This window comes from Trichosurus vulpecula, chromosome 1 (genome assembly GCF_011100635.1).
Source record: "Trichosurus vulpecula isolate mTriVul1 chromosome 1, mTriVul1.pri, whole genome shotgun sequence".
Taxonomy (NCBI): Eukaryota; Metazoa; Chordata; class Mammalia; order Diprotodontia; family Phalangeridae; genus Trichosurus; species Trichosurus vulpecula.
This window is the reverse complement of record NC_050573.1, coordinates 528,611,996-528,630,369: the sequence shown is the minus strand read 5'-3', so window position 1 is coordinate 528,630,369 and position 18,374 is coordinate 528,611,996. Positions and strand designations below refer to the sequence as shown.

General features: G+C 37.1%; 1 protein-coding gene across 2 annotated transcripts in view; it reads left to right on the top strand.

The window, feature by feature from the left end:
* SDK1 (sidekick cell adhesion molecule 1) overlaps positions 1 to 18,374 on the top strand; it is a 1,168,267-nt gene that overhangs the window by 243,838 nt on the left and 906,055 nt on the right. The window lies entirely within an intron of this gene.

The window sequence follows — 18,374 nt, the reverse complement described above, 5'->3', positions numbered from 1 at the left end:
AGCATTGAGCATTGCCCTAGGACAAAAGATCAATTCGATCTGGAGAGGGTGACACATAACCATTTCTCTGGCTGCTTTCTTTGAATCAGCAAACAGAGGAAGAGAAGCAAAGACATACCAGCACAGCCAGATAATATAGCAACACCTTCTCAAGCTTACAAGGCTTGCTTGAGTCTGATTTGATTAAAAAAAATCTAAACTACCTACAGGCACCAAAGTTGACCAGCTTCATTATCTACCAACAGCTAGTAACTCTCCTTCCTCTTTATATATCTTATCTACTGCTGCTTCTCCAACTAGTCTCCTATATATTTCCAAGTTCCCATATCTCCATAGAATTTCTTTAATCATAGTGAGAATATTATAAATTTAGAAGACTATTCTCACTTCAAGAAATAAAGTCCTAAAAAGATGTGTGAATATATTTTAAAAGAAAACTTCATCCTATCTCCATATCAACTTACTTTATAAAATCAGTGATAGCTGTATTTCTCTGACAAAACTAAATTCCTTATTGGAATAAGTTAAACATATTGTCAAGGAATAATTTAAATGGGGTTCATCCTTAGGGCTTTGCCTGAGTTCTGTCACCTCTTTGGGACTCACTTAAATCACATATAAGATTAGGTGATCAGGGATGTTGATGTGATGTGATTGTTATGCAGAAGTAAAATTTTGACTAGGTTAATTTTGAGTACCTTTCCAAATTTAAAATTTTCTGATGTTTCTAGGATAGAATGTTTATTAATGCACATATAATGTATTGCCCATTTCAAAGTGGTAAAAACGTAAAAGATTAAAACCAATCACTTCAAAGATACTTCTGTAATGAATTTGTCCTTAGGGTTATGCTATTAGGGCAATGGTTATTGTTTTGTACGGACTTTACATTTTAATTGGTTCACCAAGAAGTTCTGTATCAGCTGTATAGAATTTATAAATGAAAATGTTCATGAAATCTTGCTGGACAGATGGTTACTCTTAGATTTCTCTTTATGAATATGGTATTTGGATAGAACATAAAAAGTGTGGAAAACTTGATAACATTTTGTTTCTTCTTTTTCTGACATATGATGTTTATCACCATTTTTGAGAACCCTACTATAGACATCAGAGCAGCTTTATTATGAGAGAATTGTAGCTCTGCAGTCATTTCTATTCTAGAGTGAGTTTCTTAAGCAGCAGGAGTGAGATGATTTTGCAAATTGCAATGTAATACCACACATGATCTTGTCTCGACCTGTAACAGTGTATCCTCACAGAAATAACATTTAATTATGGTAATATCCTTCCAGATACCAGACACAGTATGGCGCCTGTTAAGATTTGGGGTTTTTTATTTGTGTATTGAGGTATAGTAATATATGGTTTAGAGAAGAAGAAAAATCACACACTCTTAGATGCTATTTTGCCAGTGAAAAGGGTTTTCCACTTTGTTTACTCATGAAGAAATAAAAACACAAACAATCATTTGACAGACAAACACTGTCAAACACTGTGACCCCATCTAATCCCTCCACTGCACATCTTAATCCCTGATGGACTTTTCTCAAATATGTGGGCTATGAGGTTAGGGAGTTTCTAGATGTGACGCTTTTTCTGAAGCCTCCCACTGACAGATGTGGTGACCTTATCATGTAGACAGCTCTATCCAGTGTGACAGCCCAACCATCTGTCTTATATCGATCATAATTGATTTAAAGAAAGGAACCTCCTGAAATTTGGTACTTTAAAACCCCACAGATAAATTGATATGCATTTAATTTGGAATTTTAAATTTTTATATTTTTAGCTTGTTAATAATAGATTTGTAAACTGTATGATCTAGTCTTTTGCCTATCTGGGTTTAGGAGTTGAAATGCTACTTATTTTATTGTCATAAACATTTCAACCTCTGAATTACAATAATATGTATTCTAAATAATTCCTGTTCTATATATAGCCTAAAGATATCTATTCTCATTTTGGATAGGTAAGTCATTGTTTGAATTTTATTGCTTTAAAAATTTGGTAAGATTTTAAAAATGGGTTAACCAGCTCTCAGTGAGAATTATGTAAATGAGGAACAATAAATGCAGAAACTTAAGGAGTGCAGAAACATTTTGGAAATTTCTTTTTTATATAGGCAGAAATAATAAAATGTGAAGATAATGTTCATTCAGCAACATTAACTGTTCAGGTTACTCATGTATGTAATTACATACTGCTGTATGTAATATTTGTTGTTACTAGGTAGCTTAGTTATGTATCTTGTATTTAAAGTCTAAACTGTAGCCAACGTCATTAAATCTAGTTCTCCACTTTCAGGGAATGGCATATCAATTCAGTTCAATTCAATTAAAAAGTGTAGTTAGCATCTATTGTATCCAAAGCAAAGAATGAGAAATTTCCTAATTTGGAGCAAAGGTTTATGTTGGAAAATAGTGGGAAATGATTCAGGATCATCACTGTTTTTTATTCACCAGTAATGCAGTGATGCCACTGGGGCCGGTTAATCTTCGTAGCACAAATTACCCATGCACCAAATAGACAGTCTACTATGATTTTTGAGTTTTTCTCTTTGGTTTTTGTAGGTTTTGCTCCCCTGTATTTTCAATAATTAGGCAGTCAGATGTACTTTCATCTTGCTAATAGGAATGCTTGTCTATAGCATTCATCTTTCTCCCCTCCCTCCCTCACTTAGAAACCAGGTAGTCAAACTTACTTGAATTATATGTAAAATAAAAATACAAAGGCCCTACTTAAATAAGGACTTTTGAAGAGTTGTCAGACCAAAGTGCTTGGGTGTATAGACTTTATAATTCTTTGGTTTCTTGGAGACCTTATTATACTCCCTTACTGTTTCTGGCCTATATTGTAAGTAAATGATTTTGCCAGATATCCTAATACATATAGATACAGTCAATAAATTAGTTTAGTAACAATTTGTTCTTTATAACTCTATTTTGGTTGATTCGATGCAATAAATGCCTCTAGGCAACTATCAATTGAGTGTATGTATATGTGTGTGTGGATGTGTGTGTGTATAGATGTGTGTGTGTATGTATATGTATGCACACACACATACATCCACACACACACACATCCACATATGTTTATTTATTCTCTAAGATTTCCAGGTACTTGTGTCAATATCAAGAAGCAGCAGGATATAGTAGATAGAGGGTCAACCTTGGAAATGGAAGACCTGGATCCAAGTCTGGCTTCTTCTGGTGCTTAATAGCTGTGTGATCATAGACAAGATTATACAAGATAGAGAGGAGTTACTGGTCTTTATTGGTAGATGGATTTTTGTAGTAGGAGTTGTATATATGTATGTGTTTTATATGCATACATTTATACACACAGAGATGTATATGTATGCATATATATTTATATACATATACATACACACACATATACATACACTCATATCTGAAATCACAATCCCTCTCCTACTCCCCAAATTAAATACTACTGGTCCTTACCATTGTCATTCTCTGCCCCTGCCCCCCCCCAATTTACTTAAGGTAATCATTACACAAAATCATTTCTCAGATGCTTTCTTTAACTAGATTAGCTATATATTGTCCTGGATAATGACATTGGTATAATAGTTACTTAAGTATTCCGTCTGTGTCAGCACCATGATGTTTTCATTAAAGTATAGATCAGAATTTAGATCCCACCCGTCAGACTTCATGTACAATATTGAACTCATTTTAAGGCACCATATTTTAGAAGCGATTTTTAAAAATTATTTAGTATTTTATTTTTCCCAGTTACATGTAAAACAATTTTAACATTTGTTTTTAAAACTTTGAATTCCAAATTCTCTCCCTTCCTCCATCTCCACTCCTCCCTCATTGAGAAGGAAAGGAATTTGATATAGGTTATACATGTAGTCATGGAAAACATTTCCATAATAGTCATGTTGTGAAAGAAAACATAGACAAAAAAACTAAAGAAAAAAATTTAAAAATGTGAGCTTCAGTCTGTATTCAGACACCATCATTTCTTTGGCTGGGGGTAGATAGCACTTTTCATCATAAGTCATTCAGAGTTATCTTGGATCATTGTATTGCTGAGGACAGCTAAGACATTCACAGCTGATCGTCTTACAATATTGCTGTTACTTTGTGCACAATACATTTAACTTTGTAACAGAAGGAATGTCTGACTGAAAAAGAGAGTGGTCAAGACTAGTGAGAGTATTTGAAGTGAAGAGTAGTTGAAGGAACTAGGTATATTCAGTGTAGCCACGAAAAGACAAGGTATCTGTCATGTATTCTTTTAGGTGTTGGAATATGATGGAGAAAGATCTCAATAACTGTTTTCACATATTTGAAGCATTATGTAGAAGGAGAGATTAGACTTATTCTATTTTAGCCTCAAAAGTTGTAACTAGAAGTTTCAGGGAGGTAGATTTTTAGCTTAACAGAGAGGATTACTGCTTACTATTTGAATCGGGTGCTTTTGAAGTTAGCAAACTCATTTTGAGTCTTCAAGTGAAGTTACATAACCAGCTTTTGGACATATTGTAGAGGAAACTCTTGCATACAGTATGGATTGAACTAGATGACTTTTGAGAGCCCTTTGCTCTAAATGCAGATTTTACAATTTTGCATAATGTGAAGAATACCTGTAGGAGCAAACATGTGAAAGGTCATTATATTAGAAATAGGGCACTTCAATTTTATTCCTGGATTTTTTTTGGAGTGTGATAGTTGGCAAATTGTATTTCTGTTTTGTACTTTAATTGGTTTTTTTTTATTCTATAAAGATGAGATGAAAATACCAATCGTGACCTTGCTGAGCTCATGATAATATTTTGTGGATTAATGAACTACTGTTTATAAAATATTTTATTCTTCTTAGAGATGCTACTATCCAAATACAAGATATTATCATTAATATTGTATATTATGTTCTGCACAGTGGACTAGATAATGATGCCATTGTAGCATCTAATGTTTTGGGTTTCTTTTAATTAAAATTACATGGAGCTATTGGGATGCCTACTGTAATCATGTCCTCCCCTGGAAGTGGCAAATGGGTATTAACCAGAAATATTTAAATTACACATAATTACTAGGTTCTTAAGAATTTCGTCAGCTCTAGGGGAAAAGATGGAGTGAGAAAATGTTCATTAGCACTCAGGGATTCCATCCAGTATATTAAAAAGAATTGGATTATTTGGTTTACAGTGTTCATAACACTTTTGTAAGAGCTTCAATTTCAGCCAGAGATAATTGAAGTCCTGTCAAAATCATGTACATCGCTTTTGTACATAGAAAGGCATTGTTCCCAGGGGATCAGTAAAACAATATAGAACAAAGAGAAGTAACTATTCAGAGACTTAACCAGCATTAGAAGACTCACGTTATCACAGAGTGTAACAGGCTTGTCTGATAGTATCCTCATTTAGTCTTCATTTTTATTTTGTTTTGGGGTCCAAATTTTTTTAAATTATTGAATAACTTTTCTTCTGAAGGCAAGGCATCACAGACTTAATGGAATATATGTTAATATTAATTATTCCTCTTTTAAATTTTAACTTTCCTCTTGCTTTTTCTGATTAGTATTTATGATCCCCAAATATCTCATCAAGCCTTTCCATTTCCATTTCTGAATTCTCTCCTTTCACCATCTCATGCACTCCCATTGCTTATCACCTTTGTGAAGAGATGATACTTATCAATGCTACTCCCAATATCTTCTCTGAGTTCTAGTCTCAAAACTACAACTGCCTGTTGAACAAAGATGATCCACAATGCCTCGAACTCAATATGTCCAAAATTGAACTCATAATGTCCCTGCCCCAAAACTTGACCCTCTCCTTAACTTCCCAGTTTCTGATGATGACAGCTCAATTTCCCTAGTTGATTAAGCTTTAAATCTTGGAGTCATCTGTGATTCTTCCTTCTACAGCAGTCTCCAAATAGTTACTAAGGCCTTTTGATTCTCCTTTTATAATACTTCTGACATTCTTTTTTGTTCCATTGATACCACTCCCATGACCTCTGGTGTGGATTGTTGCAATAGGTAACTCGTCTTCCAATTTCCATCTTCTCTCCTTTATTTACACTGCTGTCAGTATTCTTTTTTGTAATGCACAGGTTTGATTATATCATTCTTCTCTGCAAAAACCTGAAGTAGCATCTCACTGCCTATATAATAAAACATTTTATCATTCAAGGACATCTTACTTTGCAAGCACTATTTCATATTATTTCCCTTTACACAGTGTGGATTTTAGCTAAACTAGTCTACTAGCTTTTCTTTGATCTTATCTTGATCTCACCTACCTTTGCATATATACAAATGATAACCAATGAATGGATGGATCTGATTACTTTCACCTTTCTGCCTGTTAAAATACTTCCTTTTTTTTCAAGGCCTAGTTCTGGGGCTACCTTCCCTTCCTTTTTTCTCCCCATCCAGAGCTTATCCCTTCCTCTTCCAGTCATTCCTGTCTCTCTGTTTGACTGGCCTATGCATTTATTTCTTTCTAACTCATAGTTAGTTATATACATGCTTCATCCTTTTAATACATGATAAACTCTATAGTAAGAGAAATGGTGTCCAGAGTTCCTAACAATGCCTTTCACAGAAGGAGGCACTTAATAAACATTTTTCTTATTGAATTGAATGACTAACTTAAAATTACAACTAAGAGGCTCTATGCTTACATGAACTATAGTGTGGCATAGTGGATAGAGTGTTGGCCTTGGAATTAAGAAGATTCCAGGCTCAGGTTTTGCCTTTGACACATAACATCTTTGTGATTCTAGGGAAATTGTTTAATTTTTCAGTGTCACCGGATAAGACTGTAAGTTGTGGAGCACTTGTTACTCTTCATTGATAATGGGAGTTTCTTCACTGGCCATTCCCTGCATCAATAGAATCACAGGTCCAGTCTAGAAACACATATTTAAAAATTCACATAACAGTGAAATCAATATTTGAGAGGACAATTCGGATAACTCAGCAAACTCCCATTTCCCCTCAGTTCAAGTAAGAATAATTTTAAGTTCACATAACAATTTTTTGTTTTCATTATTATTGGTTATTAATTTTCTGTTTTAACTTAGATGTAGAAGGAACTTGATTAGATCAATATGGAGTGAGTGCATCGACTTGATTTATTAGAATATGTTTATCAAATAGGATATTACTATTTTCCTCCAAAAGTTAAAAAAGTATTCATTTTCTTAAGTGATGAATATAATATTTCTACAACTGTTTCCCAGCAAGAAGCTGAAGAAAGCAGCAGTTCATTTATTCATTCAGTTTACTCATTGCTTCATTTCAGATATATATATATATACATATATATATACACATATATATGTATATATGTATATATATATGTATATATGATGTATATATATATATGTATATACATATATATATATATATATCATGATATATTCCAAATAATGGTGCTCAAAGTATTAGTCTGTAAGAGAATGCGCATACCTGATATTCTCATACAAGATGGAAGGAATTCACAGGTTTTTTTCCAAATTGAATTGAAAAAGAATAATAATCCTTGGTACAAAAGAAAGATGATTTGATGAAAGAAATTCGTCATACAGTACAATGTGAATAAGACTTTCATGGAAATAAATTTTTTCTTCATCGGAAGTTGTGCCTAATGCTCTATAAATCTCTACTATTAGAAACTAAATGTCTCTTAAAATACTTCTAGCAAGAGAATAACTCAAATAATAGCTGTGACAAACATGACAAGTCATAACAGGAAGAATAGTAAAAATAGAAAAATGATAGCAGAAAATTGAATATTTCATGAACTTATTTATGGAGATAAACTACATAATTTATCCATTAAATTTAGTCTTAACCATAAACAAGTCCAGAGATAAAACAGGTAATAGTTTGTGCTGTCTTGATAAATAATTTGACAATTGCTAAATAAGTTGCAATCCTGAAAGGTTTTAATATTTAAGGATTGACCATTGAACTTTTCCACTTGCTCAGTATTTTGATGAGGCAAACACATCTAGACTTGCTTCTTGATAAAAACCATGTGGCAGACTATAACATTGAACCAAATCCAATAAGATGCCTTTTAATAAGGATAAATGCAAAGTTTTACACTTGGGTTCAAAAAAATCATCTTCATAAATGCAAATGCAAGATGAGGGTGATGTGGTTGTATTACTATCTGTCTTAAAAAAAGTTTTGGAGCATTAATAGATTGCAACCTCTATGAGCCAAAATAGTGTGAGATGGTGGCAAAAAAGGCTAATGTCAGGTTGTGTTAAGATAGGAATGGTGTCAAAGATAAGGCTCACAACCTTGGAATCATCCTCCACTCTTCACTCTTCTTTGCTCATTATATCTATTTAGATTTTAAATCTTGTCAATCCTACCTCTTCAACATCTCTTGCATCTTCTGTACATTAGTAGCCAATACATTAGTCCAAGCTCTCCCTTCCTTTTGCTTGCGCTCTTGAAATAGTCTCATAACTGGTGTCCCTGCTTCTGGTCTTGACCCTTTCATGTGTTTCCTTAACACAGCTGCCAAAATAGCCTTCCTAAAGCTCAAGTCTGACTGTAATTCTCCTGCTCAAGAAACTTCGTTGTCCCCAAAACCACTTATATGGCATTTAAATTATTTCATAAATTGGCTCTAGCCTGCCTTTCTAAGCTTATTTCATATCACTTCTCCCCCTCAACCAGTTTCCCCTACAAAGAAGCCAAACTGGCCTTTTCTTTCTGTCCCATAAATGACGTTCTATCTCTCATTCCTACCTTCTCAGAGGAGCTCTCCTGTGTTTGGATTGTCCTGTTTCACTTCTGTCTCTTGAAATACTTTCCTTCAGTGCTCAGCTGAAGTGCCAACTCCTGCCTGAGGATTTTGCCGATATTCTCTGTTGTTAATGCCCCATCCCCACAAAATTACTTTGTATTTACTTTGCATACATTTTGTATTTCCTTCTCTGTGTATGTATTGAAGCTCCCTCTAGTGAAATACCAACTCATTGAGGGCAAGGATTGTTGATTTTTGTCTTTGTATTCCTAGAGCATAGCACAGTTCCTTGGACCTAGTAGGTACTTTTAATAAATGTTTGTTGAGTTGAACAGATTTTCTTGCTGCTTTTTGTCTTGGTCAGACCCTAACTAGACTATTGTCTTTGGTACCAGGTATCTCATTTGAGAAAGAACCAAAGTTGGAGAGTAACCACAATAGTGAAGACTGTTGAGTTCATTCTGAATGAGGACTGTTTGATTGAAATGGGGATGTTTAGCTGTAGAAGTGGAGGTATAAGAAAACAGGTGTAGGAGCAGTGGGCAGAAGTTTAAAAGAGGCAAATTTAGGTATAAAGAAAATCTGTTTAATAAATGGAGCTATCCTAAATGGGGATGGACAGCTTTGGGAGGGGTGAATTCCCTTTCAACAAGAGGTCTTCAGATGAGGCCTGGCTACTGATAGGGATATCATCAAGAGGATTCCTCAGATTCTGGTTAGTCCTTCAATATCCTCTCACATTCTGAGATTCAGCACTTCTGGGAGATCATTTGGTCCAACTTCTCTGCCTTCAAGCCATTGAAGTTATCTAAACAAGTGGTATTCTGTTCTCTGTTTTAAGATATGATGGGAGAGAAGACTAACTGTCATGGCCTCTTTCGGTAGACAATTGAAATCTTTCCTATTTCAGTTTAAGCTTCCTCATTGCCTCTTGAGAGGTACAGGTGGGTTTGTAGATGGAAAGTGGACAGTGGGACTTGGAGTTAGAAAGACCTGGCTTCAGTCCTGCCTTTAGCACAACTAAATGGATGTCACTCAACTCCTCAGTGCCCATGGAACTCTAAGAATATGTTATACATTGCTGATCCTTTTCCCATACTCTGCCCCACCTCAAGAAATCCATTTTATTTCATTTTGTGAAGATGTTGGTTCATGCCCACCATATTATTGATAATGATAATACCCTTTTTCTAATGTTTTGAGATAATTTTGTTCCTTTCCCCCCTAGGGTATTAGCAGCTTCACTTAATTTAGCATTATCTGCCAGTGAAGATTATTAAATCCTTCACCAAAGTATTTCTTTGAAACCCCATTATAGCTTAAAGGTGACACTGGGTTTTAAAAGGCTATGCTAGCCAGGCATAAGTTTTGGCAGATACCGATCTGGAAGGGCTTTGAGTAGGTGCCCAATATCTCTATCCAACAGGGACTAACCTGAGTCAGAAAGGCACCTCACCAGGTTAACATAGAGTGATCAGTTCTTTGGCCGTAGCAACTCAAAGACCAAAACAGAAAATAATATCTCTCTTCTCCAAAAATTTGTAGATAGCACCATTGTTATAGTTTTTTGGGTTATTTGTGCGTCTCCCTAGAAGACTAATTTACTTGAGGTTAAGGACTATGTCTTTCATATATAAAACAAAGGCAATAATATCTGCAGAACTACTCACCAGATTTTTGTGAGATAAGAGATTTATTTGCCAGTGTACCATTATTTTCTTTGTGTCCCCACAATGTCTTCTGCATAATGTGTCTAATAAGTATCTGTTGTACTGAATGAAAATGACTTTGAGAATAGAAATTTAAATTAAAATTGATCTAGATAATCAACTCTTTGAGATACCCATTCTATGACAAATTTTGTCATTTTATTTGAATGCCTTGTCTATTTTTTCTATTTATTGAAACATTTACTTTGATAACCACTATTATAAAATAAGGTTAAAAATACATCAAGAAAAGCTTCTTGATAGAGGCTAAGATTGTGGAGTAGAAAGAAGCAATGCAGCTGAGCTCCCATGCACAACTCATCAAAACAGATCTATAACATGCAACAGACCAAATCTTGTTGGAGAAATACAGAAAAATCAAAGAATCCTTTGTCTAGCCTTGGTCAGAAGGAAGAGATATCTATAGACATTGGGAACAATATTGGGACAGACATGTGTGACATGAAGATCATTCCAGAGCCCAGAGAAAGGCTGTGCACCAGCATAAAAAGAAGTCCCAACTCCATACTGGGGTACCCTACAGACTCATACTGAAGTACTGTGATGGGGATAAGTGCCAACTGTCAGCTTTGTCACCCACTACCCAATCCTGGGTCATAGATAAAGAGTAGAGTAAGGTTTCCTAAATACTGCATGGCAGTTGTATTATTGTCTTTTCCAGGTAGGGAGGTTCTAGGAGGAAGTTCAGAAGCCAGCAGCAGCAGTGGTATGGCTCAGACTACAAGCTGAGAGAAATCTCATTTCCAACATCTAGCCCAACCTTCTGAGGAATAACTAAGGCAAGAAACCCGGATCAAAGAGAAGCCAATAATTTAGCCACTTTAAACCAACAGAACTTTCCAACTGGCTGATGGGTTGGAGTCTAATGGAACTTTATGCTTGCACAGATCTAAACCTAGGTCAGGAACTTGCAGAGGTCAAACAAGGTGGACAAAAATCAAACTGTCTTGGATCAGCCCCCTTTTGGAGCACTGAAAGCTTGCATGTCCTCTGTCTCCTTGAGATTCTGGAATAACACAACACTCAATCCTCTAAGAAAACATAAATAAGATCAGCACAGACCTTCCCTCAAAAAGTGTGGGGTAGCATAGCCCTAACATCAGATCCGAAGTCAGAAGGTAGGCTAGAATAATAGGCAAACAACAACAACAACACACAGCCACTAATAGACTATTGTGGTGGCAGGGAATACAGAAGAGAATGACTCCAAAACATCAACAAGGAATGCCTCAAGAGAAAAACACAGCTTGGGCACAAACTCAACTAGAATCCCTTAGAAAATTTGAAGCAAGAGTTAAAAATTTTTTTTAAATGTTTTTATAGGTGGATTGAGAGTGCTTGAGGAAAAAAAATGAACAAGAAATGAAAGCTATGAAAGAAAGAATTGGAAAGGAAGTTAAGAGTTTGCCACAAGATGTACAAAACCTTGACCAAGCAACAAACTTCCTGAAAATTAGAATAGGCCAAACAAGAGCCAATAACTTCATGAGGCAACAAGAAATATTAAAGTCAAAAGACTGAAAAAATGGAAGAAAATATGAAGTATGTCATAGAAATGACAATACTCCCAGAAACAGATTAAGGAGAAAAAAATTAAAAATAATTGTACTATCTGAGCACCATGACCAAAAAAAAAGATTTTTTGTAGACATTGTATTTCAAGAATTCTTAAAAGAAAACTGCCCAGATCTCTTAGAACCAGAGGGCACAGTGGAAATAGAAAGAATCCACTGTTCACCTCCTGAATGAAACTTCAAAATGAAAACTCCTAGGAACATCAAACCAAAGTTTCCAGAGCTTCCAGGTCAAAGAAAAAATACTGCAAGCAGCCATAAAGAAGGAATTCAGGTACTAAGGAACTGCAGTCAAGATCAAACACAATTTAACAGCTGCCACTATAAAGCAGTGGAAAACTTGGAATACAATATTTGAAAAGGCAAAGAGTATGGGCTTACAGCCAAGAATACCCAACAAAACTGAGTATATTCTTGGAGGGGAAAAATGAATCTTTAATGAAATAGAGGACTTCCAAGTATTTCTGATGTAAAGACCAGAGTTGCCTAGAAACTTTAAAGTTCAAGCACAGGAGTGAAGAGATACACAAAAAGGTAAATATAAATGGACAATGAGAAAGGAAATAAACAAGGATAAACTGTTCACATTCAAATATAGGGAGTTGATATATATGTCCCATTTGAACCCTAACATCATCAGGGTTCAGAGAGGGACTCCAATTAGACAGGGCTTGGGAATGGTTCTGTTACATCTTGATGATCTTAAGAAAAGGAGGGAAAGAGTGGGGAAGAGGAATACTCTAGAGATAAAGGAAAAGAAGAGTAGGAAAAAAATTATCTCATATAATCAGGTGTCCAAGTGGATACCTATACAATTCAAGAGCAGAGAGTGAGGGGAAGACCTGACACACGATCGTTACTCTCATCTGAATTGGTCAAAAGAAGGAAGACCCACAAGTACACTTGAATATAAAAATCCCTTTCATTCAACAGGAAAATGGGGAGAAAGGGGAGAAAGAGGGAAGGAATTAGATCAATCCTATGCAAAACAGACTCAAAGGTTGTATAAAAATATTTATAGCTCTTTTTGAGGTGGCAAAGGATGGGAATATGAGGAAGTATCTATAATTTGGAAATTCCTTAACAAGCTATGCTATATAAATGTGATGAAATACTCTCTCATCTGTATAATGACCGAACAGGATTCCAGAGGACTAAGGATGAATCTGGGCACCCACTCCTGAAAGAGAGGTGAAGGACTCAGAATGAATAATGAGATAATTTTATTTGGAACATGTCTAAAGTGGAAAATCATTTTGATTGACTATATATGCTTTTTTTAAAAATAAGTATTTTATTTTTCTCCAATTACATGTGAAGACAGTTTTTAGCATTTATTTTTTTAATTTAAATTTATTTATTTAACATATTTAGTTTTCAGCATTGATTTTAACAAGTGTTTGAATTACAAAATTTCTCCCCATTTCTACCCTCCCCCCACTCCAAGATGGCGTATAATCTAGTTGCCCTGTTCCCCAGTCAGCCCTCCCCTCTGTCACCCCACTCCCCTCCCCTCCCCTTTTAACTTCCTTTCTTGTAGGGCAAGATAAATTTCTACGCCCCATTGCCTGTGTATCTTATTTTCTAGTTGCATGCAAAAACTTTTTTTTTTGTTTTTGAACATCTGTTTTTAAAACTTTGAGTTTCAAATTCTCTCCCCTCTTCCCTTCCCACACACCCTCCCTAAGAAGTCAAGCAATTCAACATAGGCCCCATGTGTATCATTATGTATAACCCTTCCACAATACTCATGTTGTGAAAGACTCACTATATTTTGCTCCTTCCCAACCCATCCCCCTTTATAGAATTTTCTCCCTTGACCCTGTCCCCTTTCCAAAGTGTTTGTTTTTGATTACCTCTACCCCCATCTGCCCTCCCCTCCATCATCCCCCCATTTTTTTATCTTCTTCCCTCTTCTTTCCTGTGGGGTAAGATACCCAATTGAGAATGTATGGTATTCCCTCCTCAGGCCAAATTTGATGAGAGCAAGATTCACTCATTCCCCCCTCACCTGCCCTCTCCCCTCCACCCACAGAACTGCTTCCTCTTGCCACCTTTATGAGAGATAATCCACCCCATTCTATCTCTCCCTATCTCCCTCTCTCAATATATTCCTCTCTCATTCCTTAATTTGATTTTATTTCTTTTAGATATCTTCCCTTCATCTTCAACTCACCCTGTGTTCTCTCTCTCTCTCTCTCTCTCTCTCTCTCTCTCTCTCTCTCTCTCTCTCTCTCTCTCTCATATATATGAATATATATATATATATATTCATATATATGTGTGTGTGTATACACATACATATATACATACATGCACATTCACATATATATATATATATATATATATATACACACATAAACATATATATATGCATATTCCTTTCAGCTACTATGATATTGAGGTCTCATGAGTCATACACATCATCTTTCTATGTAGGAATGTAAACAAAACAGTTCAACTTTAGTAAGTCCCTTATGATTTTTCTTTCTTGTTTACCTTTTCATGCTTCTCTTGATTCTTATGTTTGAAAGTCAAATTTTCTATTCAGCTCTGGTTTTTTCACTGAGAAAGCTTGAAAGTCCTCTATTTTATTGAAAGTCAATATTTTGCCTTGGAGTATGATACTCAGTTTTGCTGGGTAGGTGATTCTAGGTTTTAATCCTAGCTCCATTGACCTCCGGAATATCGTATTCCAAGCCCTTCGATCTCTTAATGTAGAAGCTGCCAGATTTTAGGTTATTCTGAGTGGGTTTCCACAATACTCAAATTGTTTCTTTCTGGCTGCTTGCAGTATTTTCTCCTTGATCTGGGAGCTCTGGAATTTGGTGACAGTATTCCTAGGAGATTTCTTTTTGGGATCTATTTGAGGAGGTGATCGATGGATTCTTTCAATTTCTATTTTGCCCTGTGGCTCTAGAATATCAGGGCAATTTTCCTTGATAATTTCTTGAAAGATGATGTCTAGGCTCTTTTTTTGATCATGGCTTTCAGGTAGTCCAATAATTTTTAAATTATCTCTCTTGGTTCTATTCTCTAAATTAGTGGTTATTTCCAATGAGATATTTGACATTGTCTTCCATTTTTTCATTCCTTTGGTTCTATTTTATAATATCCTGATTTCTTATAAAGTCACTAGCTTCTACTTGCTCCAATCTAATTTTTAAAGTAGTATTTTCTTCAGTGGTCTTTTGGACCTCCTTTTCCATTTGGCTAATTCTGCCTTTCAAGGCATTCTTCTCCTCATTGGCTTTTTGGAGCTCTTTTGCCATTTGAGTTAGTCTGTTTTTTAAGGTGTTGTTTTCTTCAGTGTATTTTTCAGTATTTTTTTGGGTCTCCTTTAGCAAGTCACTGACTTGTTTTCATGGTTTTCTCACATCCTTCTCATTTCTCTTCCCAATTTTTCCTCTACTTCTCTAACTTGCTTTTCCAGATCCTTTTTGAGCTCTTCCATGGCCTGGGACCAGTCCATGTTTTTCTTGGAGGCTTTTGCTATAGGCTCTTGCACTTTGTTGATTTATTTAGGCTGTATGTTTTGGTCTTCTTTGTCACCAAAGAAAGAATCCAAAGCCTGAGAGTGAATCTGGGTGCGTTCTCACTGCCTGGCCATATTCCCAACCAACTAACTTGACCCTTCAGTTTTTCAGCGGGGTATGACTGCTTGTAGACTACAGTTCCATGTTTGGGGGGGATGCGCCAGCTCTGCCACACCAGCACTCCTCCTTCCCCTAGAATCCCCAACCCGAACTGGGCTTAGATCTTCAGCAGGCTGTGCACTCCTGCTCTGATCCGCCACTTAATTCCTCCCACCAGGTGGGCCTCGGACTGGAAGCAACTGCAGCTGTAGCTGCCCCACCTCCGCTGCCCCGGGGGCGGTGGCCGAACTTCAAACTCCTTCCACCCGTGAACTCCTTCCACTCCCGCAGCTTTTCCCACTAACCTTCTCTGCTGTCTTTGGTGTTTGTGGGTTGAGAAGTCTGGTAACTGCTGCAGCTCACTGATTGAGGGCGTTAGGGCCCACTGTGCCCGGCTCCTGGTCTGGTTGGTCCATGCCGCTCACTCTGGGCTCTGCTCCACTCCGCTCCCAGCTCCCAGATCCGTGTGGGATAGACCTCACCCAGAGACCATCCAGGCTCTCCTGGGCTGGAGCCCTGATTCCCTCTGCTGTTTTGTGTGTTCTGCAGTTCTAGAATTGGTTCAGAGCCATTTTTTATAGGTTTTTGGAGGGACTCGGCAGGGAGCTCACGCTAGTCCCTGCTTTCCAGTCGACATCTTGTCTCCACCAAGTTGCATGCAACTAGAAAATAAGATACACAGCAATGGGGAGTAGAAATTTATCTTGCCCTACAAGAAAGGAAGGGAAAAGGGGTTGGGAGGGGAGTGGGGTGACAGAAGGGAGGGCTGACTGGGGAACAGGACAACCAGAATATACGCCCTCTCAGAGTGGGGGGGGAGGGTAGAAATGGGGAGAAAATTTGTAATTCAAACTCTTGTGAAAATCAGTGCTGAAAACTAAATATGTTAAATCAATTTAAAATTAAAAAGACAAAACATAGAATTAAAAACACCCAAAAAAGAACAATGAAACACACGTGTATGACACATAATCCAGCATTCAACTCCTAGGGAGCTAGCTAAAGCTGGACAAACCAGCTTGAGATCTGGTCAAAGTCAGACATTCTGAGTCAGCCCAATCAATAGAAGCACATATTCATGTCACAAAAGGAAGCCATATCAAGTTATTGCTATTCCAAATAATTCATATAGTACCGTATATAAATGTTAGCTATTAAGTTTTATTATATATAAATCACAGTGATAAGTAAGCATCAAGAATATAGAGCTTCATGGCTTTTTATCACCCATATCTTCATCCACACAGAAGAATGGAAAAGTTTTCTGCTGTGGGCTCCTGAAGCCTCACAACTATACTCGGGGTTCCCCCCAAGCCCCAGGCCTTTGCCTAGCAAAGGACCTGATCTCGTGGACAATGAATGGGGCAGGAGCCGAAAGATGGTGAATGACTCCGAATTTTATTTCAGCAAGCAGCACTTTTATACCTTTAGTGACGTTAAGTACATTCTTTGGTTACGTGGGTGAAGGACAGGTAAAAATCAAGACACCTGGGTACTAGAACCAGCCTGACTCCACCTACTCTCCTCCCCTTCTCTTCCCGAGCTAACCCGAAGCTCCCTGCAGGGCAGGCAGTCCAGGCAAAGAACCGTAAGTTCCATGTGCTCTGGCAAGCCCAGACAGAGAGCCGGAAGTTCCATGTGGTCAAGCAGGTCCGGGCAAAGACCTGGAATTGCTAGGGAGGCAACAAAGGCGAGACCCCTCCTCCTGGCTCCACCCATATCTCAAAGCACCAAGTTTATCTCAGCAGGCCCCTGGGCCTGGAGGTCCAAGGAGGGCAGGGCTCAGCTCTAACTCGGCCCGCAACAGTTTTCAAGTTGGAAAGCCAAGGAACCCTTGATTCCAAAGCTATTTGATACTTATTAAACATAAAAGAGTAATTTCAAGCTTGGTTCATAATCAAGACTTCAGAGATGAAAATTAAAGCAGTCTGTAAAATGCTCACCATGTGTGACAGCAAGGTTGCTCATGGAGACCCTAAGTTTAGCAACCTGGAAGTTTTCTTAATAAAAAAAAAAGACAGTTGAGAGCAGAAGGCACAATTTAGCTAGATGTTTCATTTCCCTCTTCCTCCATAATGCTGAGTGCCTTCCTTGAAAAATGGTGATAATATCTGTAGCACTTACTTTAGAGTCATTGTGAAGATCTCACCTGTGCAGATCATAACCTATCTTCATCCTCTAACTCTAAGCAATTCTCTATTCTCATCCATGTCTTCCAATAAATCCTCCCAAGAAATCCTCCATTCATGGAAGCTTCCTTTACATCTTCTAACGGAGTACCAGTGTAACAGTCAGACTGTCTTAATATGTATCCCTTGCTCTCATTCCACAGCCAGCCCACCTCCTTTTCCAGTCATACATGTCCTTAACACTATCTTTTATATACTTCTCAAATGCAAGTCATTTGTAACATTGCTGCAGCCTTCCTAGGCCTACCACACATCTCCCCATTGCACTATGGATCACCTGTAACTATAATTCTTCAGAGATCACGGCGTTCCAAAATTCATGGCAATAAACCACCGCTAGGAGGATATTGGATTGGGGATGGGGAAGCAGCGCAGCAGAAGGGAGAGAAGGCTGGGTTTGACATCAGGGGACTTGGTTTGAATCTTGACTCTGCCACTTACTACCTCTGTGATCTTGAGTAAATCATTTCAGCTCTAAGAGTTTCACT